At 37.3% G+C, this 23,335-nt stretch overlaps 1 long non-coding RNA gene across 1 annotated transcript in view; it reads right to left on the reverse strand.

The window, feature by feature from the left end:
• Window positions 1-300: 300 nt before the first annotated feature.
• The window catches only part of LOC134288755 (uncharacterized), a 282,827-nt gene continuing 259,792 nt past the window's right edge, over window positions 301-23,335 (reverse strand). The window contains exon 5 of the long non-coding RNA XR_009998128.1: window positions 301-631. This is a non-coding gene — a long non-coding RNA (uncharacterized LOC134288755). The remainder of the gene's footprint in view (window positions 632-23,335) is intronic.

The raw sequence follows: 23,335 nt of genomic DNA on the forward strand, positions 1-23,335 counted from the left end.
AATTGAGATATTAAGAGCTGCGGAAGGGTTCAAGGTACCACTACAGAACCCACCTCGCCGTAGTAGGCTCGGATTTGGATTCTAACGGTTGCCGTTGGTTGCAGCAGCATGGCGTGGAGGATGACTAGATGGGAGTCACGTTTCCTTTGCTGCGTTCGCTTCTCCTGCCTGCTGGCATGGCGGGTAAATCATGAGTTTGGCCCCTGAACCAGATAAACTTTCCCCCTTGAATCGAACGGAAAGGAAGAGAGCGAGCTTGTTCCGTCTATTTTTAGAATTGCATCGTTTTTTCACGGACGGTTGCATGCGGCGGCTACAACACACCAAGGTAAATACTCCGATAATAAATTGTGTAATTTAATCGGTGAAGTTTATCGGTTTAATTTTTTCTCGGTTCCGACCCCGGGAACGTGGAAAACAGATTTCTGCTGTCAGCCAGTTCTGAACCGAGTTCGTGGGGGGAAATGGGGAAAGCTTACGCAATCTAGGTGAGTTATCTCCGGTGGAGTACCGTTCGGTGGCTTACCTTTCTGGGTTGCTTGTTGATTCCGAGATCACTGGGAAAGTTTGCAGGATGTGCTGTTTGCGGTGCTGAGAAGTGACCTTTAGGAAGATATGAAGCTAGTTGGATCTGAAACGAGTAGAGAATAATGTTTGTTTAGTCTATGTAGTCTATTTGTCATAAGAAATTAAAATCTGTGAAACATTTTTATTGATCTATAACTTTACATTCTCAAAATGAATTTGGTATTGGATATGAGCAGAACGCACAAATTCATAGGTGGTACAGTCTTATTATATATATGTACATTACTTTTCCTTCCGTTTGTTACCAAAGCACATAGGTTTGTGAATATTTGTACCTTATACAAGATTTACGCATCGACCCAGCAATCTTTTTCACTCCGAACCACTAATCCGATTTGTAGAATACAGTGTGATTTGCGGTGGGGAATCAAGTTTATGGAAAACACTGCTTTTGTGCGCGTCGATCACTGGACTCTTGAATGGTATTTATCGGTGAGCTCGTTCCATGTTATTGGAATATTTAATACTATATATGGTCGGCGTTAAGTCAGAATGTACAAGGCGATTTTTGGGCTGATAAAGATAAGCGAAAAATTTCGAAAACTCTGGAGCATGAAGTTATATATATAGCCATTTCATAGAAATAGTTGATGATATAGTGCAACTCTGATTGTCGTGAAACTTGGTGGGTGTGTAGTTCATCGAAACAAAATATAACATTTCAACCAGCCGACCGAATTTAAACCTATTTTTTTGAAAGCTATTTGATTCTAGTTTTCAGGAAAAATGCACTGAGAGGAACAAACTGTGTTTAGTTGCAAAAAATTTGCAAATATAATATATTTTTCAGTTTTTCATTCTTTCAGGACCAAAGGGATACCCTGGTTTTATATTTTCATCAGAAAATTCAGAAAATTTGGCTTATGTTTTTAGCAGTGATTTTTTGAAAATAAAAGGTCCATAAATAGGTTACAGGTTGGATGGCAGATAATTTCATTTTTCCCTCCGCTCTAACAAAAACTCCTTCCCACGACAGTCGTGGAGACGCAGAAGTGATTTCAGTCAAGTCAGTAATTCTATTCGCTAAAACCGTATACTAGGGCTGTAGATTCAGAATATACGCGATTTAGAATATTTCATCTTCGGCTTTTTCCATACATTTTACATGGGATGAAATTGAACTTTAATGGCTGTTATCTTCGACTCAGCAAATTTACCGCGCGAAGGTTTCGGTAATTAAACTTTTGCTCCAGTCGAGTGATAAACAGCAAAGATCACACAGATGCGTGACTCAGTCGCAAAGCAAAGGGAATGAGTTGTATCTTGAGCTTAGTATTTCGGCCCGATCCACCAGGTCAGACACCTCTCTCAAGCGAAGGGCTGATAAACTGACAGATGAGAAATACTTAAAGAACAATCATTAACTCAATTCTCTTTACCTGGTTCTGAGTATAGTTGCCGCTTTCGCAATCTCGATTTTTCTAAGTCCAGAGCTAGAAACCTTTCTTAGGCGAAGGTCTAGTGATTCTGGAGGGAATCTTCGAGTTACCAAAGTGACACTAGGACTTTCTTTCTGAAGTGAAACGGTCGACCTTAGGGAGCACACTAACTTTATTTCTAACTATGAGCTTATATTTATACGGCCAAACTTAACTGACAAATGTACCTGAGAAGAAATGAATCATATTTTTGTTTTGGTTACTTCTTAACGAAGCTGCCTGCACATGCTAATTTTACCTAGTCCTATTTCCTTTTGTCCTTTCTCTCTACCCAAAGGCTTCAGATAACGTTGCTTATCTGCCGCTATGCGTACCGCTGCCTGAAAAGGTTTTGCTTTTATTATTTTATGACTGCTTTCCAGATTGTTCTGGCGACCCCAGACAGGTCCATTTATGGTAGTAGTAGAAATTTGGACAAATTATACGATACACTTCGGTTTCGTTAATTGATGATTGAAATTAATAATATCGCGTGGCAACAATGGCCTTTTTCGATATTTGGTAAAAAATAAAATATAAAAATCTCAAGCTGAAATATTTTAAACCGCAAAGATTCTGATACTAGAGGACCAAACCTACTATCCCAGGAAATAAAATATTAGGTTCCGTGATTTCGGGTGAAAATGATCACTTGTCACAGATTTTGGCGTTAAATTTTTGAACAGTTTTCGATACTAGCTTTAAAATAAGGACGTCCATGGATTTTGTCTGTTAACGATTTTGAAACTTTTACAGCAAATCATTCAAATGTAATAAAATAATATTTGAAATAAGAAATCAGTAATTTTAATTTCGAGGTGAAATTGATCAGTCATCGAAAGGGTAAGAGCTGGGCATATTTTTTCCATTGGAATCCAACATTCTAGAACGTTGGAAGCAGAACTCTTACAAGTTTACTAATTGTTTTATTATTTAAGTTTGAAGCTTTGATTAGCCTCAGTTCGTGCTAGTGGCTGAACTAGCAGGTTTTTAGAGGCGACATTTCACAAGACAAATTAGGCACACATGAACACTTTATATTTTATTTAGGTAGGTTTAGGTCTCGTGATATAAATCGGTCTACGTTGTGTTTATAACTGAACTGAGATGATGTGGTAAAACAATGGACAGTAGCACTCGTATAGCTATATAATGGGCTCAGCTCCGGTCGACAAATGCGGTCGACAAATGCGGCAAATGCGACAGTGTTGTCCAATCAACCTCGATTAACCCTACGAAAATGCTTGAAAATATGCAAGTGTCTTCGAAAGTTTTCGAAAATGTGTGATTATTTCCGAAAAACAAACACTCTTCTGCATAACTGTTGATGTTAATGCTTATTTTGAAGGCAAAATCGGTTTTAGTGATAAATGTGGAACTATAAACTTTGTTTCGAAAGCTCATTACGTATCCGATACCACTATAACAACGAAAGATTCCTTTCACAATCGCTGAACACATTATTTGGGAACAAGTTATATATAACACTGAAAGACTGTAATATGCATCGATATAACTGTACAATTTCTCCCGAAATCACGGTACATTCAGTTTTCATAACAATTCCTTATGGATATCCTTATGGATGCCGAGTTGGATAAATACGAAGAGTGCTAAAAAAAATCGAGTTTTACAACGAATTCCATACAAAATTTTATGCAATGATTTTATCATTATTGAATTACATAATGTTCATAATGCAACCCAAATGAGTTGCATTATGAACATTATATAACTATTTTTCATTATGCAACTCTTTTCAGTTGTATAATATAATGAACCAGTTCGGAAAAATTGGCCATTATGATACCAAAATAAGTTAATTAAAATATAAATTATGATATTGCATAAAAATCTTAATCTGTTAAGTTGAAATTTTATTGTCGCGCTTAGCTTTTATTAAAGTCGTGCGGCGGTCGTACGCTCGCAAGGCATACAGTCGCAGTGACACTCGCAAGGCAAAACAAAAGAAAAAGTGTTCCCGCCAAAAACAAAAGCACGTTGGTTTCGCAAAATGACAGATGTTTTTGAATGTATTTGTGAATAACGGCAAAAGGGGTTCAGTGGAATGAGTGTTCTTGCTGTCAAACCTCATATAATGAAATAAAATACTTTTAAATCTGGTGACGCTGTTATGATAAGTGACTGTCGCGCTTATATCAGAAGCCAGAGGCTGATAATCGTAATATTCTGATTTTTATTGAGAGGCATAATACAGTGTCAAAATCGATTGCAGAACGTACATACACCCATTCCAAAGAAATAACGATGTAGTGCAAACTCCAATTGTTGTGGTGGGTTTGTAGTTCATCGAAAATAATTAGACCCGTTTTTTTTGTATTTCATCATTAGGGTGAACCATTTTCAGATAGGGTGGTCCTAAAAATCAAGGTTTTTAAAAACTAAATTTTCATAAAATCCTAACTTTTGAACCAGTTGACCGATTTAAAATTTCTTTTTTTATTGTTTTTATATTGTGGTGTTAAGGAAAAATACGTTGAAAGGGCCAAGTAGTGTCTAGACGCAAAAAATATGTAATTATTTTACTTTTTTCACGTTTTTATGGCCTCGGGACAAAGGGGTACACTGGTTTTATATTTTATCGGAAAATCGATCAGCTGGTTCAAAAGTTACCGTAAAATAGGGTGTTAGGTCCCCATTATTTCATGGGTTCTACTTCCTTAAACTTTCAGGAAAAACAGTCCGATCATTGTCTTGCTGCCTGCTACAAAATTACAAAACATTGCGACTTTTTGGAGAAATTGAAGATATTTAACAAAATGTGCATTTTTTTTTTGAAAATATGAAAATGGGGTGTTAAGAAACTTAAGGGGATAAATGTAAAAGTTTTTTTATATATGAAAGAAAGCTAAAAATTGATTAATTGTAAACAGCGACTGTAATATTTCTTGAACATCGCCGAAAAAGATTTTCATAGTGCTGAAGGAGCAGGGGCAGTTTCATTATCATCTACCTTTGTATATGAGTTTTTTTTTTTGTTAAAGCCTCGAAATCTGAAAAAAATAATATCTCGGTTTACGTATGCCGAGATTTGCACAGCCGAGACGTCAGCTAAATGAATTCATGAGATCTCGGCCAATAAATGCCGAGAATCAGTATTACACGACTCGTTGCCAAGTAATGTACTAGTTTGATAGCTGAACCTCAGTTAAAATTCAGAAACCGAGATCCACATAGCTGAGCTCGGTGAATAGAACTGAGTGTGTATGAAAATATCGAAGTTTTCGGATTTCGGAAGCTTTTTCAGAAGAACTTTATGAATGTTATTAGATAGATCCAATCGGCATAGCTTACGGAATTTCCGTCAAAGTTGTAGATATATTGCTTTTGAAACAATTTAAGTGAGAGTTTCAAGCCGAGCTAAAACAAGAATTTAGACTATTGCCAAAAAAAAGTTGAATTTGGAGGTATGCCATTCTTAGTGGAACACTATGTTTTTTGTTTGATCCCTTACGAGACTGATACATTTGGCAAAAGTCCCATGTCTTGAGAAATGTCTGATGAAAGTCCTAGAGAAGTCCCTTTTGAACAAAATTTTTTTTAGAATCTTTGGGTCAAATTTCAGGAAGAAATCTGTAACGAAACTTATAGAAGAATTTTCAAAAAAAAAAATATAGGTAGATTTGCAAGAATTTCTGATGAACCCTGATGGCAACACTGATAGGATTCCTGAGTACAGTTTTGGTTGAATTCCCAGAAGAGTTTTCAATTTAATCCATGTTAAAATGTAAAGTTTTAACTCAAAAAATGATAATTTTTTAAAACATTGCTGGATGAATCTCTGAAAGAGCAAAAATTTTTCAACAGAAGTTGTAGATGAAACTTTAAGGATAATCTTTGACAGAGCCCTAGCCAAAGTGTGCTTCCTAAAGGAGAAAATGTAGAAGTAAATAGTTCCTCATATTTTTATTCCTGAAATTTCTACTCTACATGTTTTTTTAAGACCACAGTGTTTATTAGAAGCTATTTACAAAATATAAATTCAACCCAATTCACAGAAAAAACAACTTCAACGGAGTAACATTAACATTCCTAGTAGCGCCAGTTCCTTCTTTCTACTGCATTTTCTACTCAATTTTGCCATTTTCAAGAGCACAGATCTTGTCATAAACAAAACGCACAAAGCTGTAAACTCTACTCAATGTTACGAATGAACAAACAATTAGCGTAGGTAATCAAAAGTTGAACCAAATTGCGGCTTTCTGAAGTAGCGCAAATTCTGAGTGATACTTACTCCCACATAGAAATAATTTACTACGGCAAAAACGTATGTACATGAAATCCACGGGTATGAGCTTTCTGTTAAGTGGTAAAAAGTTTGTATTTGCACCGAATTTCATTGAAAAATTGCATTATGTATTCGTCAGCAATGATTTTAATCTTAATTTGAACCAATTTTAATCTTAATTTGAACTACTGGCGGCAGCAGCTTGGGCATCTCCCACAACAGCCAATTTCGTGCTGAACAATAGAAAAACACAAGGATCTGCTAATTCCCATAACTATTTTTCATTAGGCAGTGGAATTTCAACTAAGAATGTTCTAAACTCTTCAGGAACTTGGAAACTAAATTTGGAATTTTTCATCCCTCAAGAGTAAACAAAACAACCACTAGCGCAGTCTGCAGGCCAACACTGGAAGCTCACCCCCGTTTACTAGTTCATATTTACAAATGGTTCAACTTAAGATAACATTCTCCAAGTAAGAATTACTCAAATTTGATAATTTTATGACAAATAATGCGGAATAATATTCGGTTGGTCGATTCTACGATAAATAAGCTTTCATTTGACGTGTTCACACATTGCGTGTGATACAATACATGAGCTGTACGAGTGCACCGAAAATGTGCTTTCTCTGGGGGGAAATGGGTGAAATCACAATGATTTTTCAATAGTCCATTTTACGAGCCGATTTTATGAATGAATTTTGACAGGAGGTAGTGTCCAATAACCCGTGAAAATCAATATCATCATCAACATTGTTGTCACTCGTAAAATGGCTCATTGCCTACCCGAGCAAAGTCTGATAGCAAATTGAAAACTAATTTTGATGTTGTGATATTGCAAATTTTGATAACTCAGGTTGTTGTCGTTTTGGTCGTTTTAACGGTTAAAACATCAAAAATGAGAGCAGCAAAATGTTCCTGTGACAGCAAATTGAAAACAATTCCTGCTATCGATGATAGCAAATTGATAACTGTTTTTGTTATCAGCGCAAGAAAAACGAAAAATCGTCAAATGTAGAGTTTTTCGGTTGATATCAAATTACAAATGCAATAATACCATTGCACTAATGATATATCCTTTACATAGTTCACTAAAAGATTTAAAACTATTCTAACACAAAATATTTACATTAATTTAAAATAACAGCAAACCGAAAACAAAACTTGAAATCAAATTAGTTAAAGATAAACTGATATCATAATGTGATATCAATTTGTTGCTGAATACAAATCATGTTTTCAATTTGCTATAATTTTGTTGTCGGACTTTGCTCGGGCTGTTTTCCATGACAAAAACGCTTTTTTCAATGCTTTTAAAGTCCATGTTATTAGGTTATATTACTGAAAGCTGTTTAACATACTTTTCGGGAAAATATTTGTTTAAAAAGTACGTCGTTTTAATGAATTTTGAAATGGTTCAAATTAAGATTACAATTTGACCAGTTCAAAGTTTGATTTCTTACCCTAGTAGCATTTTCAGCTCGTGCGTTTTATGGATGGAACGTTCATCTAGTCTAGTATTGTCTAGCCTAGTCTACAATAACACAGCCGTTACGCATACTGTGGCATACTGTGTAGTGTCATTAAATACAATTGAGCAATACCATAGAACAGTAACATCTCGTCAGCTGCTCCGTATACGTAGATGTGAATGTAAGAGTGACGTTGGCAAGAAAGTTTATGTCACTCCATTGGATCTTTTCTTCCAGGGATGGGATATAGGAATTTTCCTCTTATGTACTGGATCGAAAGCTTAGTTTTAAGCGCCGTTGCTCGCTCTCTGAAACCAATAAAATTATGGCTTTCCATATACAATATTTTACCCAGTATATTGCTATGCGACAACTCAAAAATAAATTAATGGGAAAATAAAACGGAAAACATTTGTTATATCGTCATGGGGTGTATTCTAAAACCAGTTTATTTCAAAGCAAGCCTTAAAGCTTGTAACGTTTTGACGTTTTTATTCTGTTTAAGTAAAATAAAGTTTGAATTCAGTTTAATAAATTTGGATAAATACGTTTTTTTTAAATATTTTAGTTATTTAATTCAAAGTTCGTTTAATTAAATTATTACTGTTTTCGTTAATTTGTAGTTTTTGATGTTTTTATCTTTTTTAAGTAAAATCTTATTTAAATTAGATTCGTTGAATTTATCTTTGAGTTTGAACCGTTTCCTATGATAGAGATTATCCGTTTCATGTAAGGTTTGTGTCTAAGCTAAGCTAATGACGATTCATGTTACGTATCTTATAGGACTTTTTCGATGGCGCTAAATAGTTTTTACGACCATGTGCAATTTGAATTTGGCGCACTTGTATATAATAGTTTGTATATTGAATAGACGACTGCTTCAATAGCAGGAAATTTACTTGACTAGAGAAATCGACTTGACTCCATCACTTTAAGTTAGAGTCGGCTGGTGAACAGAAGTGAGCTCCGACGATCTTCTGCCAGTTTTTAGTTTGTAAAGGTGTGTAGTGTTCTGTAATAATGTAGTTCATTTAGCGTCGTTTGAAGTGAATTTAATGTTATTTGCCTTTGTTTTTCGTTGTTTGGTGAACTAAATTTTGGATTTTGTCGCCAGGGGCCGACACTCTGTTCCCTGTGCGTTAATTTGTTGAACAAAAGGTAATTATTCAATTCGAATTTGTGTTTAGTGTATATTGTTTTAATTGTGTGCTTCGTCTCTGGATCTCAGCGTCCAAGAGGCGCTTTTTATTTCGGGCTTTAAGCCATATTCAGTGCTGTACTGGTGCTCTTCCTCCCCGTCAATTACTGGCAGCCAAACGGAGTAAAGGGAGAACTTCCGGCCTACCTGCGTGCGGTTACGCATGATCGGGCAGAGTACCGGACCGCCGACACCCCCTCCGCATCGTTAATTCGGCGAACAATCGGAAGAGCCCACCGTCGTCGACGATTGGCCACGAAGAGAGCATCGTCAACGACCAAAAACCTGCGCAGGTACGTTATTGATGGCCATGATCACACACACATATAATACACACACATACACAACTCATTTTGAAGCTCTTTTTGTGAAAGACAATATACATTCAAATGAAGTCAATTGCTTTGTTTTACTTGTTTCTATTGTTTTTTTTTTGTTTGTTTCTTAAGATATCGTTTAAATAAATTCGCTTCAGTGAATTTTACTTGTTTGCTTGTTGTTGTTTATTTTGCTTTTAGTCTCTTTTGGTGTAAATTTTCGTTATTGATTCAGTTCGTCCATTTTTGTGTATCAGATTCAGTGCGTTTTGGGTTTTTGTACAAGCTACCCAGTAAACACACGATCGTATATGATATTGCATAGGATGCCAAAGTGGAGGCGATATACGTACACTTTACACGCGGGTAAATGGGAGCATGTACACATACGGCCTCCACTTTAACATCCTATTCAACATCATATAAGATTTTGTGTTAGCTGGGTAGTGGCCGTTCGAAGGAGCCCTTGAGAGTAGAGTAGTCTAATTAGTCGGGCAAACCTAAATTGAACCGGTGGTCTCTCGTTCGCGAGAGTGGCGCAAAAGCCATCGCGTTTTACAGTCTCTCAAGCAAATTCGACGAACGGTTACAAGCTTTTCCTACCGAACGGAATTATGACGAAGAAAACAAAACTGTCGAGAATACCCACCTAAAATGCGTTGACTTGGCAAATAATAAACAATCCAGCGAAACACTTAGCAGATATAAGGTAGGTCTTCTTCGGAATCAGAAACTGATGAAAATTTCATGCTCTTAGTCACGACACCTAGCGGTAGGAGTCACACTTATTACTCTTAAACACGGAAAGAATCACTAGTAATAGTACTTGTAGATATGCATATTGATAGAAAAATTGTGAAGTAATTTTCCAATAACAATTATGGGAAAAACGAAAAAAGTGCGTTAAACGAATTATCCTCCAAAAATTAAATAGTTATTTCCTGATAAAAATAAAACGAATTGAGAATAATTCTTCGATACTCGTACAGATAATACGTGAGTGTCTATCAAAATAAATACCAGTAATCAAGTAAAGTTTACCGTTCAAAAATCAAGCTTTGAACGCGCTTTTTTACCATGTATATCCCTTATCACACTTTAAAAATCGATCCGTCTGATTTGCAAAAAAATAATCGAAATATCAAGGCTGAAGGAAATAAAAAGGAGCTAGGATTTATACTCGCCTACTAGTCTGCATTGGTCTTAAAAACGTTGAACCTGTTTCACAAATGATAGATAGATAGATAGATAGATAGATAGATACATAGATAGACAAACACCGATGATACGTGTAATTATAGCCCAGAACTACTGAATTCCTCATTTCACGGAACACATCCTTATGATATAACAAAACCATTACTCGGAAATGTTTGCAAATAACATCCAAATCAAATAAAAAGGGTTCACAAATGATAGTCATTATCAAAAAACCACGAAAAGGGTAATGCAGGCGTTCATCTCTCATCCTAAATGTAGAATATTGTCTGGCAGGTCTGGTCCACCCAAAACAAACCTAAGGGATGCTGGTTTTTGTTGACTTCCTGGCAACATAGTAAATACGGTGCTATCAAAAAAGTTAACTACGGCAAAGGTTTATCGCTTTTTGATGATTCAATCAGCCCGCACTGGTCAAACTCAGACCTCCTTTTCCTCCGTCACTCGGTAACAACGATGTGATTAATTGTTTCGGTTCACTTTACAAAACAAGCCCATCATGATGTAATAAAGCCGCAAAACACGTGCTCCGGTTGTTAACAAACTGTTTTTTTAGCATGCATTGCATAACGCAGTAGGCCGGAACACCAGTCCCAAATGGTTACCAAAACGAAACTTTTGATCTAAGTAAACAGCTCCGCATGGCACACTATGATTGTGATGTTGAATGTTGTTGATGATGATGATGATGACGGTGCCCAGAACACGTCAATTTGCTTCGTGTTTGTTCTCCAAACACAGACAGTGTGTTTCTAAACTTAAGAACCACTCACTCTCGGAAGGCACAAACCCATCAACGGGGCCAGAATTCCAACCCTATAATTTAGCGTTTACCATAATGCTCTAGAAGCATTAGGCCATACCGTTTGATTAGGTCTTTCTCCAGCCGAGAGCCCCCAGCTTGAGCGCGAGTCCGGTTAGGATCCGCTCGGGCGAACCTATCATTTCCAACTCCAGCTGCCCGCTAATTTAGAAGAGTTGAGATTCGATAAACCAATATTTTTTTTCCTCACTCCACCCCACCATAATCTCGCATCCGAAGGAACCACATTTTTTAATAATAACAGTGATTCCGTGGGGTGGGGACAGACCCAAGTTCGGAAAGGCTTCTTTCTTTTTCGCTCCGTTTCGCGACTTTTAGACGGGGTCTGGAAACTTTGGAAACAAATTGGATTTCGGGGAACGAGGGGGTTTGACTTTTTGACAAACTGCCGCCGCCCGGTGGCGCGAAGTCTATCTTCCGTGTTTGTAATTAGATAGCGCCAAGGATAGCACCACCTTGTTGGCCTACTAGACCGTCGCCTTTTTGTTATCAAATTCCATTAATCGGCGTTGTTAATTTATGTAAGGTGTCTACTGTTTGGCATCTGTTTTTTTTTTTCTTTTGGATCGAAGTAGTCATCTGAATCTTCTGCGCAGGGAAGTCGATAAAGAAGCAGTTTTTATTGTAAACCGGTACGTGCCTAATCGTGAATATTTCAGTTAATCTAAAAATCGAATCATGGCTGGAATGCGTCTCGCTTTTTTTCCATTTCCATATTGTCCTTGATGAGCTTCGTACGAAGGGTGTTTGAAGACACTGACTTAACATGATTGGAAGCAGTTTTTTTTTGTGTTTGCAAACAATGTTAATCATCAAAGCATCACAAGAGCGCGCTTCCATCAGACTTCCGATCCGACCGACAGACCGCGCGCTGCTGACAGGAAAACTTTTCAATAAAGTGCGAAACTTTATTAATTAACGGCACCTCTCCGCATTGTTCGGAGGGGACAAGTAAAAAACAGAATCGCTTCAATGGCGCAGCAAACTCCGTGCGATTAATACGCGATGACATGTCTGTCATTATTAACCATTTACCCACGGCGCGGCGTCCATCGCTGGCTGCTTGGCATCAGGCAGGGATCGAGCAACAACAAAGCGAAGGATGCTTTGTTTGGAAGATGAAAACATTCGCGCCACACTCCGTTGTTGTTGTAGTAGGCGCGTAATTTTTCACTTAGTAGGTAGCACCCTTGTTCCGATGAGGCGGAAGAAAAAGAGTTGTGTACGGAGGGCTATTAGTGTGGTTAGATTACGATCCACAACTAGCAGGGGGTCTTCCGCATTTGCTAATGAGTTTCGATGAAGGTCTCCGGGTGGGATTTAGGCGTGAAATATCGATATCTTGTTTGTTGGACCTAAGCAATCAACTGGTTCATACTACCTCAAGATTTTGCAGATACAAATCATGACGGAAAAAAATACGTATTTTTATGCACAGCTGGAAGTTTGTAAGATATGATTGATTACACGAGTGAAGTACTAGCGTAACTTGAAATTAACCTAAACAAAATATTAGGACTGCGGATACCTAGACGGAACCTCCACTTATTGTTCGATCATCGATCTTTGAACAAATGGAACGGATTTGATAGATTTACTTACAACAACTTGAGAATATCGATAACGAAAGTTTGCGTCTTTTCGAATTTCCCATCATCAAATTTCTAGATAAGAAGTAAATGATCTAAATTCGTAATTCTAAAAGTAAATTCGTCTAAAGATGGTTATCTCAAAATCATGCGAAGTGTATGTAGCTTTTGAGATTTGTGTCGCTTAATTGTGGCTTTTTGGGCCCATATCATCAATATTAACTTCTTTTCCCGATAAGCCTAGATAGCTGTGTAGTGTCGGTAGCGGTTAGTTCGATTAGCTAAGATTAGCACTACGGACCGCCTGTTCCGATGGTAAGAGTCCACTAAACAGGTGATCCCTAATTCAAGCATGATGCGGCTATCAGGGAGTACCAGGGCGCCCTCCACAGTATTTTGCACTTACCGGAGCAATGGTGCAGTGGACCTTATGTTTCTCCGAGACAATCAGCCGCTCTTCTTTAGTCTCAAACTTGTGGCTAATAAATAAGAGCGGAATTATAAAGATATTGTTAATAACTTTAAATTTTCACCTTTATGGTTTCGCATTATACGATTTACTAAGTGTATTATGTGTATCCTCCCCTTTGGCGTTTTCCAATCAATACCGATCTGGTTTAAGGACAGACTTGTTCGAAGCCCAAAATGGCCGCCAAAATGGCCGACTTACATGCTGAGGGTGACGGGTTCGATTCCCGGTCGGTCCACGATCTTTTCGTAAAGGAAATTTCCTTGACTTCCTTGGGCATAGAGTATCTTCGTGCCTGCCACACGATATACACATGCAAAATGGTCATTGGCAGAGGAAGCTCTCAGTTAATAACTGTGGAAGTGCTCATAGAACACTAAGCTGAGAAGCAGGCTTTGTCCCAATGAGGACGTTACGCCAAGAAGAGAGAGAGAGAGAGAACACTTTATATTTTATTTAGGTAGGTTTAGGTCTCGTGATATAAATCGGTCTACGTTGTGTTTATAACTGAACTGAGATGATGTGGTAAAACAATGGACAGTAGCACTCGTATAGCTATATAATGGGCTCAGCTCCGGTAGATAACGGCAAATGCGACAGTGTTGTCCAATCAACCTCGATTAACCCTACGAAAATGCCTGAAAATATGCAAGTGTCTTCGAAAGTTTTCGAAAATGTGTGATTATTTCCGTAAAACAATCACTCTTCTGCATAACTGCTGTTAATGCTTATTTTGAAGGCGAAATTGGTTTTAGTGATAAATGTGGAACTATAAACTTTATTTCGAAAGCTCATTACATATCCGATACCACTATAACAACGAAAGATTCCTTTCACATTCGCTGAACACATTATTTGGGAACAAGTTATATATAACACTGAAAGACTGTAATATGCATCGATATAACTGTACAATTTCTCCCGAAATCACGGTACATTCAGTTTTCATAACAATTCCTTATGGATATCCTTATGGATGCCGAGTTGGATAAATACGAAGAGTGCTAAAAAAATCGAGTTTTACAACGAATTCCATACAAAATTTTATGCAATGATTTTATCATTATTAAATTACATAATGTTCATAATGCAACCCAAATGAGTTGCATTATGAACATTATATAACTATTTTTCATTATGCAACTCGTTTTAGTTGTATAATATAATGAACCAATTCGGAAAAATTGGCCATTATGATACCAAAATGAGTTAATTAAAATATAAATTACGATACTGAATTGCATAAAAATCTTAATCTGTTAAGTTGAAATTTTATTGTCGCGCTTAGCTTTTATTAAAGTCGTGCGGCGGTCGTACGCTCGCAAGGCATACAGTCGCAGTGACATTCGCAAGGCAAAACAAAAGAAAAAGTGTTCCCGCCAAAAATAAAAGCACGTTGGTTTCGCGAAATGACAGATGTTTTTGATTGTATTTGTGATTAACGGCAAAAGGGGTTCAGTGGAATGAGTGTTCTTGCTGTCAAACCTCATATAATGAAATAAAATACTTTTAAATCTGGTGACGCGGTTATGATAAGTGACTGTCGCGCTTATATCAGAAGCCAGAGGCAAATAATCGTAATATTCTGATTTTTATTGAGAGGCATAATATAGTGTCAAAATCGATTGCAGAACGTACATACACCCATTCCAAAGAAATAACGATGTAGTGCAAACTCCAATTGTTGTGGTGGGTTTGTAGTTCATCGAAAATAATTAGACCCGTTTTTTTTGTATTTCATCATTAGGGTGAACCATTTTCAGATAGGGTGGTCCTAAAAATCAAGGTTTTTAAAAAATAAATTTTCAAAAAATCCTAACTTTTGAACCAGTTGACCGATTTAAAATTTCTTTTTTTATTGTTTAAAGCTTTTAAATTGTGGTGTTAAGGAAAAATACGTTGAAAGGGCCAAGTAGTGTCTAGGCGCAAAAAATATGTAATTATTTTACTTTTTTCACGTTTTTATGGCCTCGGGACAAAGGAGTACACTGGTTTTATATTTTATCGGAAAATCGATCAGCTGGTTCAAAAGTTACCGTAAAATAGGGTGTTAGGTCCCCATTATTTCATGGGTTCTACTTCCTTAAACTTTCAGGAAAAACAGTCCGATCATTGTCTTGCTGCCTGCTATGCATATAAATTACAAAACATTGCGACTTTTTGGAGAAATTGAAGATATTTAACAAAATGTGCATTTTTTTTTTGAAAATATGAAAATGGGGTGTTAAGAAACTTAAGGGGATAAATGTAAAAGTTTTAATGTATGAAAGAAAGCTAAAAATTGATTAATTGTAAACAGCGACTGTAATATTTCTTGAACATCGCCGAAAAAGATTTTCATAGTGCTGAAGGAGCAGGGGCAGTTTCATTATCATCTACCTTTGTATATGAGTTTTTTTTGTTAAGGCCTCGAAATCTGAAAAAAATAATATCTCGGTTTACGTATGCCGAGATTTGCACAGCCGAGACGTCAGCTAAATGAATTCATGAGATCTCGGCCAATAAATGCCGAGAATCAGTATTACACGACTCGTTGCCAAGTAATGTACTAGTTTGATAGTTGAACCTCAGTTAAAATTCAGAAACCGAGATCCACATAGCTGAGCTCGGTGAATAGAACTGAGTGTGTATGAAAATATCGGAGTTTTCAGATTTCGGAAGCTTTTTCAGAAGAACTTTATGAATGTTATTAGATAGATCCTATCGGCATAGCTTGCGGAATTTCCGTCAAAGTTGTAGATATATTGCTTTTGAAACAATTTAAGTGAGAGTTTCAAGCCGAGCTAAAACAAGAATTTAGACTATTGCCAAAAAAAAGTTGAATTTGGAGGTATACCATTCTTAGTGGAACACTATGTTTTTTGTTTGATCCCTTACGAGACTGATACATTTGGCAAAAGTCCCATGTCTTGAGAAATGTCTGATGAAAGTCCTAGAGAAATCCCTTTTGAACAGATTTTTTTTTAGAATCTTTGGGTCAAATTTCAGGAAGAAATCTGGAACGAAAATTATAGAAGAATTTTCAAAAAAAAAATAGGTAGATTTGCAAGAATTTCTGATGAACCCTGATGGCAACACTGATAGGATTCCTGAGTACAGTTTTGGTTGAATTCCCAGAAGAGTTTTCAATTTAATCCATGTTAAAATGTAAAGTTTTAACTCAAAAAATGATAATTTTTTAAAACATTGCTGGATGAATCTCTGAAAGAGCAAAAATTTTTCAACAGAAGTTGTAGATAAAACTTTAAGGATAATCTTTGACAGAGCCCTAGCCAAAGTGTGCTTCCTAAAGGAGAAAATGTAGAAGTAAATAGTTCCTCATATTTTTATTCCTGAAATTTCTACTCTACATGTTTTTTTAAGAACACAGTGTTATTAGAAGCTATTTAAAAAATATAAATTCAACCCAATTCACAGAAAAAACAACTTCAACGGAGTTCCTAGTAGAGCCAGTTCCTTCTTTCTACTGTATGTTCTACTCAATTTTGACATTTTCAAGAGCACAGATCTTCTCATAAACAAAACGCACAAAGCTGTAAACTCTACTCAATGTTACGAATGAACAAACGATTAGCGTAGGTAATTAAAAGTTGAACCAAATTGCGGCTTTCTGAAGTAGCGCAAATTTTGAGTGATACTTACTCCCACATGGAAATAATTTACTACGGCAAAAACGTATGTACATGAAATCCACGGGTATGAGCTTTCTGTTAAGTGGTAAAAAGTTTGTATTTGCACCGAATTTCATTGAAAAATTGCATTATGTATTCGTCAGCAATGATTTTAATCTTAATTTGAACCAATTTTAATCTTAATTTGAACTACTGGCGGCAGCAGCTCGAGCATCTCCCACAACAGTCAATTTCGTGCTGAACAATAGAAAAACATAAGGATCTGCTAATTCCCATAACTATTTTTCATTAGGAAGTGTAATTTCAACTGAGAATGTTTTAAACTCTTCGGGATCTTGGAAACTAAATTTGGAATTTTTCATCCCCCAAGAGTAAACAAAACAACCACTAGCGCAGTCTGTTGGCCAACACTGGAAGCTCGCTCCCGTTTACTAGTTCAAATTTAGATTACAAATGGTTCAACTTAAGATAACATTCTCCAAGTAAGAATTACTTAAATTTGATAATTTTATGACAAATAATGCGGAATATTATTCGGTTGGTCGATTCTACGATAAATAAGCTTTCATTTGACGTGTTCAAATATTGCGTGTGATACAATGCATGAGCTGTACGAGTGCACCGAAAATTTCCTTTCTCTGGGGGGAAATGGGTGAAATCACAGTGATTTTTCAATTGCCTGTTTTCCATGACAAAAACGCTATTTTCAATGCTTTTAAAGTCCATGTTATCAGGTTATATTACGGAAAGCCGTTTAACATCTTTTTCGGAACAATATTTGCCTAAAAAGTACGTCGTTTTAATGAATTTCGAAATGGTTCAAATTAAGATTACAATTCGACTAGTTCAAAGTTTGATTTATTACCCTATTTATAAATATAAATATACCCAAAGGTCCGAAGCAAACATTGTTGCAGCTGTTTTGGATTGGGAACATTGCCATCGATGATTTACCACACCTCATTATGTCGGAAAATGTGTACCGAATAGATGGATCTTTGTCGGATTGATAGAGCGAATCATATGTTATTGATGGAAGAATGAAAACGCCCAGGTAACCACTAAGCATTTGAATAAGCCGTACAGCAGACCGTATTGAGCATTTGAACTGCTTGCTGCCCTTCATAAGCAGTTCGAATGCATAGCTGCCTTGGGTCAGCATTAGCTGTGCTATTCAAAAGCCTTCGGCTGTTTATCAGCATTTCAACTGCTTGAGGGGGAAGCAAGCAAAATGCTTTTCAACTGCTCTACAAATGCTACGAGCAAAGAGTTTGGGAGATATGTTAGGCATTTTACAACACTTGCTGCCTCTCTATCTCACCGAATCTATTCCTCTGTTGACAAATTTGGACTTCTGAGTTGCTTTTTTGGTTTTTCCTTATTCATTCAAAAGTTCCGAAGCAAATATTGCTGCAGCTGGTTTGGATTTGGAGCATTGCCATCGAGAAATAACCAACGAAAAGAGGCATAGGATTTATCCTCGCTTGCTAGACAGCATAGGTTGTAAAAAAGATGAATCTGTTTCACAAATGATAGATAGATAAACATATACCGATGATACATATAATTACAGTCAAACGCTACTCTATTTCACGGAACACACCCATTTGATATTAAACCATTACCCGGAAATGGTAGCAAAGAATACCCAAATCAAATAAAAAGGGTTCACAAATGGCCACCACCACCTCCACCATTGTACCCACGTCAATCTGCCGTTATCAACCCTTTCGAAAAATAATTTCAGCCTCCCTGGATCCAACCCTCATAAAAAGCTACAGTTACGATACGGTTTTTGATTAGTCATAATCAAAAAACCACGAAAAGGGTGATGCAGGCGTTCATATCTCTTCCTAAATGTAGAATGTTGTCTGGCCAGGTCTGGCCCACCCAAAACAAACCTAAGGGATGCTGGTTTTTGTTGACTTCCTGGCAACATAGTAAATATTGCGTTATCAAAAAAGTTAACTACGGCAAAGGTTCATCGCTTTTTGATGATTCAATCAGCCCCGTACTGGCCAAACTGAAACCTCTTTTCCCTCCGTCACTTGCAACAACCATGTGATTAATTGTTTCGGTTCACTTTACAGAACAAGCCCATCATGATGTAATAAAGCTGCAAAACACGTGCTCCGGTTGTTAACAAACTGTTTTTTTAGCATGCATTGCATAACGCAGTAGGCCGGAACACCAGTCCCAAATGGTTACAAAAATGAAACTTTTGATCTAAGTAAACAGCTCCGCATGGCACACTATGATTGTGCTGTTGAATGTTGATGATGATGATGATGATGATGACGGTGCCCAGAACACGTCAATTTGCTTCGTGTTTGTTCTCCAAACACAGACAGTGTGTTTCTAAACTTAAGAACCACTCACTCTCGGAAGGCACAAACCCATCAACGGGGCCAGAATTCCAACCCTATAATTTAGCGTTTACCATAATGCTCTAGAAGCATTAGGCCATACCGTTTGATTAGGTCTTTCTCCAGCCCAGCTTGAGCGCAAGAGTCCGGTTAGGATCCGGTCGGGCGAACCTATCATTTCCAGCTCCAGCAGCTGCCCGCTTATTTAGAAGAGTTGAGATTCGATAAACCAATATTTTTTTTCCTCACTTCACCATAATCTGGCATCCGAAGGAACCACATTTTTTAATAATAACAGTGATTCCGTGGGGTGGGGACAGACCCAAGTTCGGAAAGGCTTCTTTCTTTTTAGCTCCGTTTCGCGACTTTTTGACGGGGTCTGGAAACTTTGCAAACAAATTGGATTGCGGGGAAAAGGGGGTTTGACTTTTTGACAAACTGCGATCCGACACCGCCGCCGCGTCGGTGGCGCGAAGTCTATCTTCCGTGTTTGTAATTAGATAGCGTCAAGGATAGCACCACCTTGTTGGCCTACTAGACCGTCGCCTTTTTGTTATCAAATTCCATTAATCGGCGTTGTTAATTTATGTAAGGTGTCTACTGTTCGGCATCTGTTTTTTTTGTGGATCGAGGTAGTCATCTGAATCTTCTGCGCAGGGAAGTCGATAAAGAAGGAGTTTTTATTGTAAACCGGTACGTGCCTAATCGTGAATATTTCAGTTAACCCGCAAACACCCGGGACGATCTACTTTTGGCAGAAATGCAATATCTTCTTTGTTTTAAAACATTTTACCCCGAATTTTTTTTATAGTCAAGGGGAATAGTTGTGCTAAGAAATACATGGTACCTCCCCCCTTTGCACCCTCCCCCCTTTTGCGGGGAGGCGAAAATACGTGGCTTTTTTTGTATTTTTTATAAATTCTACATGTTTTTGCTTAAATTTCATCGTTTTGCTAATCATCAATAGTTTTCACTGGTCCTAGACATGCAAAGTATTACTACCCATCATAGTCTGTTGAAGTTTTGATCCCAGAGCTATTCTAAGGCCTCCAAAGTAATCTGAAGTTTGTGACACAAATCTGACATTCTCAACCAAATTTTTTACACGATGAATGATTACAGAACATTGTCTACGGTACTCAAAAAGCCTCAAAGCACCTTTAGATAATTCATGGTACATGAATTGGGTGATCTAGGTCATCCAAACTACTCTGGAATTCATTTTCTTAAGATCTTAAACATCTACCATCGTTTGTGTGCACTCTGTTCAAGAAATTTAGTCACGTTGATGTCCATTACACCTTACAAAGCTATGAACAACTTGATATTGTGGTAGTTGGACATTCCATGAAATACAAATGGCCTCCAATACACTTTGAAGTTTGGCTTACGATATCTACATACTGTCTCTTGCTTTAGTTGTGAAAATTTTTCGTGGAATGTAGTCTATACTGATGATGGAACCTCAGTGCACATCTATAATGCTTTTGGTACATTCATGGGATATTCCAGGCTTTCCAAACTATTCTGGAATTAGGAACTTCAAGGTCTACAGGCTCTACGCTTGTTTTTCTTCACTCTATCGGCATTATTCTTTCACGATTGTGTCTGTTGCACCTCATTATATTACGAGTATCTGTATTTGTTGCTATTTGGGTATCCACTGGCATACAATTGATTGATTTGTCTTTATTAGAGAGACTTTCAGCCCTTGGCTGGTTCGTCTCTTGGCATACAAACGGACCCAATGTATTTTGAAGTATGAGTCGCAATATCTGTAAAACTTAGGATATTTGTATTGTAGCGAATGCTAGCGAAATATAATCTACACTACTCTTAGAACCTCAGAGTGCAATTCTGATAACCTAGCAACATTCACTTGGTGATCTAGGTCATCCAAACTATTCTGGAATTAAGACCTTCAAGCTCTATAAGCTCTACTTTTGTATTTCTTTACTTTATTCTTCCACGATTACCTCTGTTGTATCTAATAATGTTTTGAGTATTTCTTTGTGTTGCTTGTGCATCCACTGACATACAAATGATCTTTTTATGGTATATGAAAGTGTCGGAAATTGTCCAAGCATTCCTCTAGGCGTTCCTCGGAAATTCCTCCAGGAGTCCCTCAGGAATTCTTCGTGGTGTTCTCCGAGAACATCTACGAGTTCCTAGGGAATGCCTCAGGACTTCCCGTGAAATTCTTCAGGAGTTTTCCAGCAGTTACTCGAAAAATTTATTCAGGAGCTATGCTGGAATTCCTTCAGGAGTTCATCAGGAATTACTTCAAGAACTTTTCGAAAAATGCTGCAGGAGTTCCTCGGGAATTCCTCCAGAAATTCTACGTGGATCCCTCCAAGAAGTTTTCCAGGGATTCCTCCAGGAATTTTCTTAGGAATTTTTCCAGGGATTCCTCCAGCGATTTTTCTAGAAATTCTTCCAGGGATTCCTTCGAGCATTCCTCCATGGACTCATCAAGGAGTTCAGTCAGGGATTTCTCCAGAGCTCCTTCAGGAATTTATCTAAGATTTCCTCCAACAACAAATCCAGGGATTTCGTCAGGATTCAAGGGATTCTTCCAGAAATTCTTCCAGGGATTCCTCCAGAGTTTCCTCCAGGAATTCTTCTAGGCAATACTCCAAAAAATTCTCCTGAGAATTTCTACGGGTAATTTTCCCGGGTAATTTCTCCAGAAATTCCTTCAGAAATACCTCCAGGAATTTCTTCATGAATAACTGCTAATTTATATATGAATTCATCAAGGGATTCCTTCAGAAATTTCTCCACGGTGTCCTCCAGAAATTCTTCTAGGAGTTCCTCCAGAAATACCTCCAGGAATTCCTCCACAAAATTATCCCAGTATACCTTCAGCAATTCCAACAAGGATTCTTTCCGGAATTCCTCACAGGGATACCTCCTTAAATTATTTCAGGAATTCCATCAGTCATTCCTCCAGGAATTCTTCCTGGATATACTCCAGGATATATTCCAAAAAATTCTTCAAGCAAATACTCCAGGAGTTTTTTCAGGAATTAGTCCAGGAATATCTCCAGGAATGACTCAACGAATTCCTTCTGGAATTACTACAGGAAATAGTCTCGGAATTGTTCCGGGAAACACCCCAGGAATTCCTTCAAGAAATATTCTAGGAATTCTTCCAGGAATTACTACAGGAATTTCTCCAGAAATTCCTTCAATGTCAGTTCTTGCGGGAAATACCTCACATGAATTCGGAATTACTCTCATGAACAACTCCATAAATTCTTACAGGAAATAATTCATGAAATCCTCCAGAAATTCCTCCAGAAATTAAAAATTGAACAAAATAAATTCTAAATTTCCTCGCAGTTCAAGGAAATCCTTGAGAAATTCCTCTAAGATTTCCCTGGGAAACTCTTTAAAACTTCCTTCACAAATTACTACATGAATTCTTGCAGATAGTACTCCAGGAATTCCTCCAGGGTATTCTCCAGAAATTTCTTCAAGAAATTCTTGAAGAAATTCTTGGAAGTATTCTTGTAGGAATTCTTGGAGGAATTCCTGAAAAAATCTTCAAGGAATCCCTGGAGAGATTCTTGGAGGATTTTCTGAAGGAATTCTTAGAGGAATTCTCGGGGATATTCCAATTGGCATTTCTGGAGGAATTTCTGAAGGTATTTATTGAAAAACCCTGGAGGTTTTCATAGAGAAATTTATAAAGGAATCCTTGGCGAATTGCAGGACGGATTCCTGGAGGAATTTTGACATAAATATTGGAGCAGGTCTTGGAGAAATTTTTATTAGAGTTCCTGTTGGACTTCTTGAAAAAAATTCTGATAGAATTCCTTGAAGGAATTCTCGGTGGAATCCCTGGTGTTGTCCCGGGAGTATTTTCTTGAGGAATTTCTGGAGGTTTTCTGAAGAATCTAGGAGGTATTCATAAAGGAATTTCTGGAGGATTTTTAAATTTCTGGAATTTCAGGAGAATTTTTAAAATTTTTTGAAGGAATTTATTGAAAA

The sequence above is a fragment of the Aedes albopictus genome, chromosome 2 (genome assembly GCF_035046485.1).
Source record: "Aedes albopictus strain Foshan chromosome 2, AalbF5, whole genome shotgun sequence".
In the NCBI taxonomy this organism is placed as follows: Eukaryota; Metazoa; Arthropoda; class Insecta; order Diptera; family Culicidae; genus Aedes; species Aedes albopictus.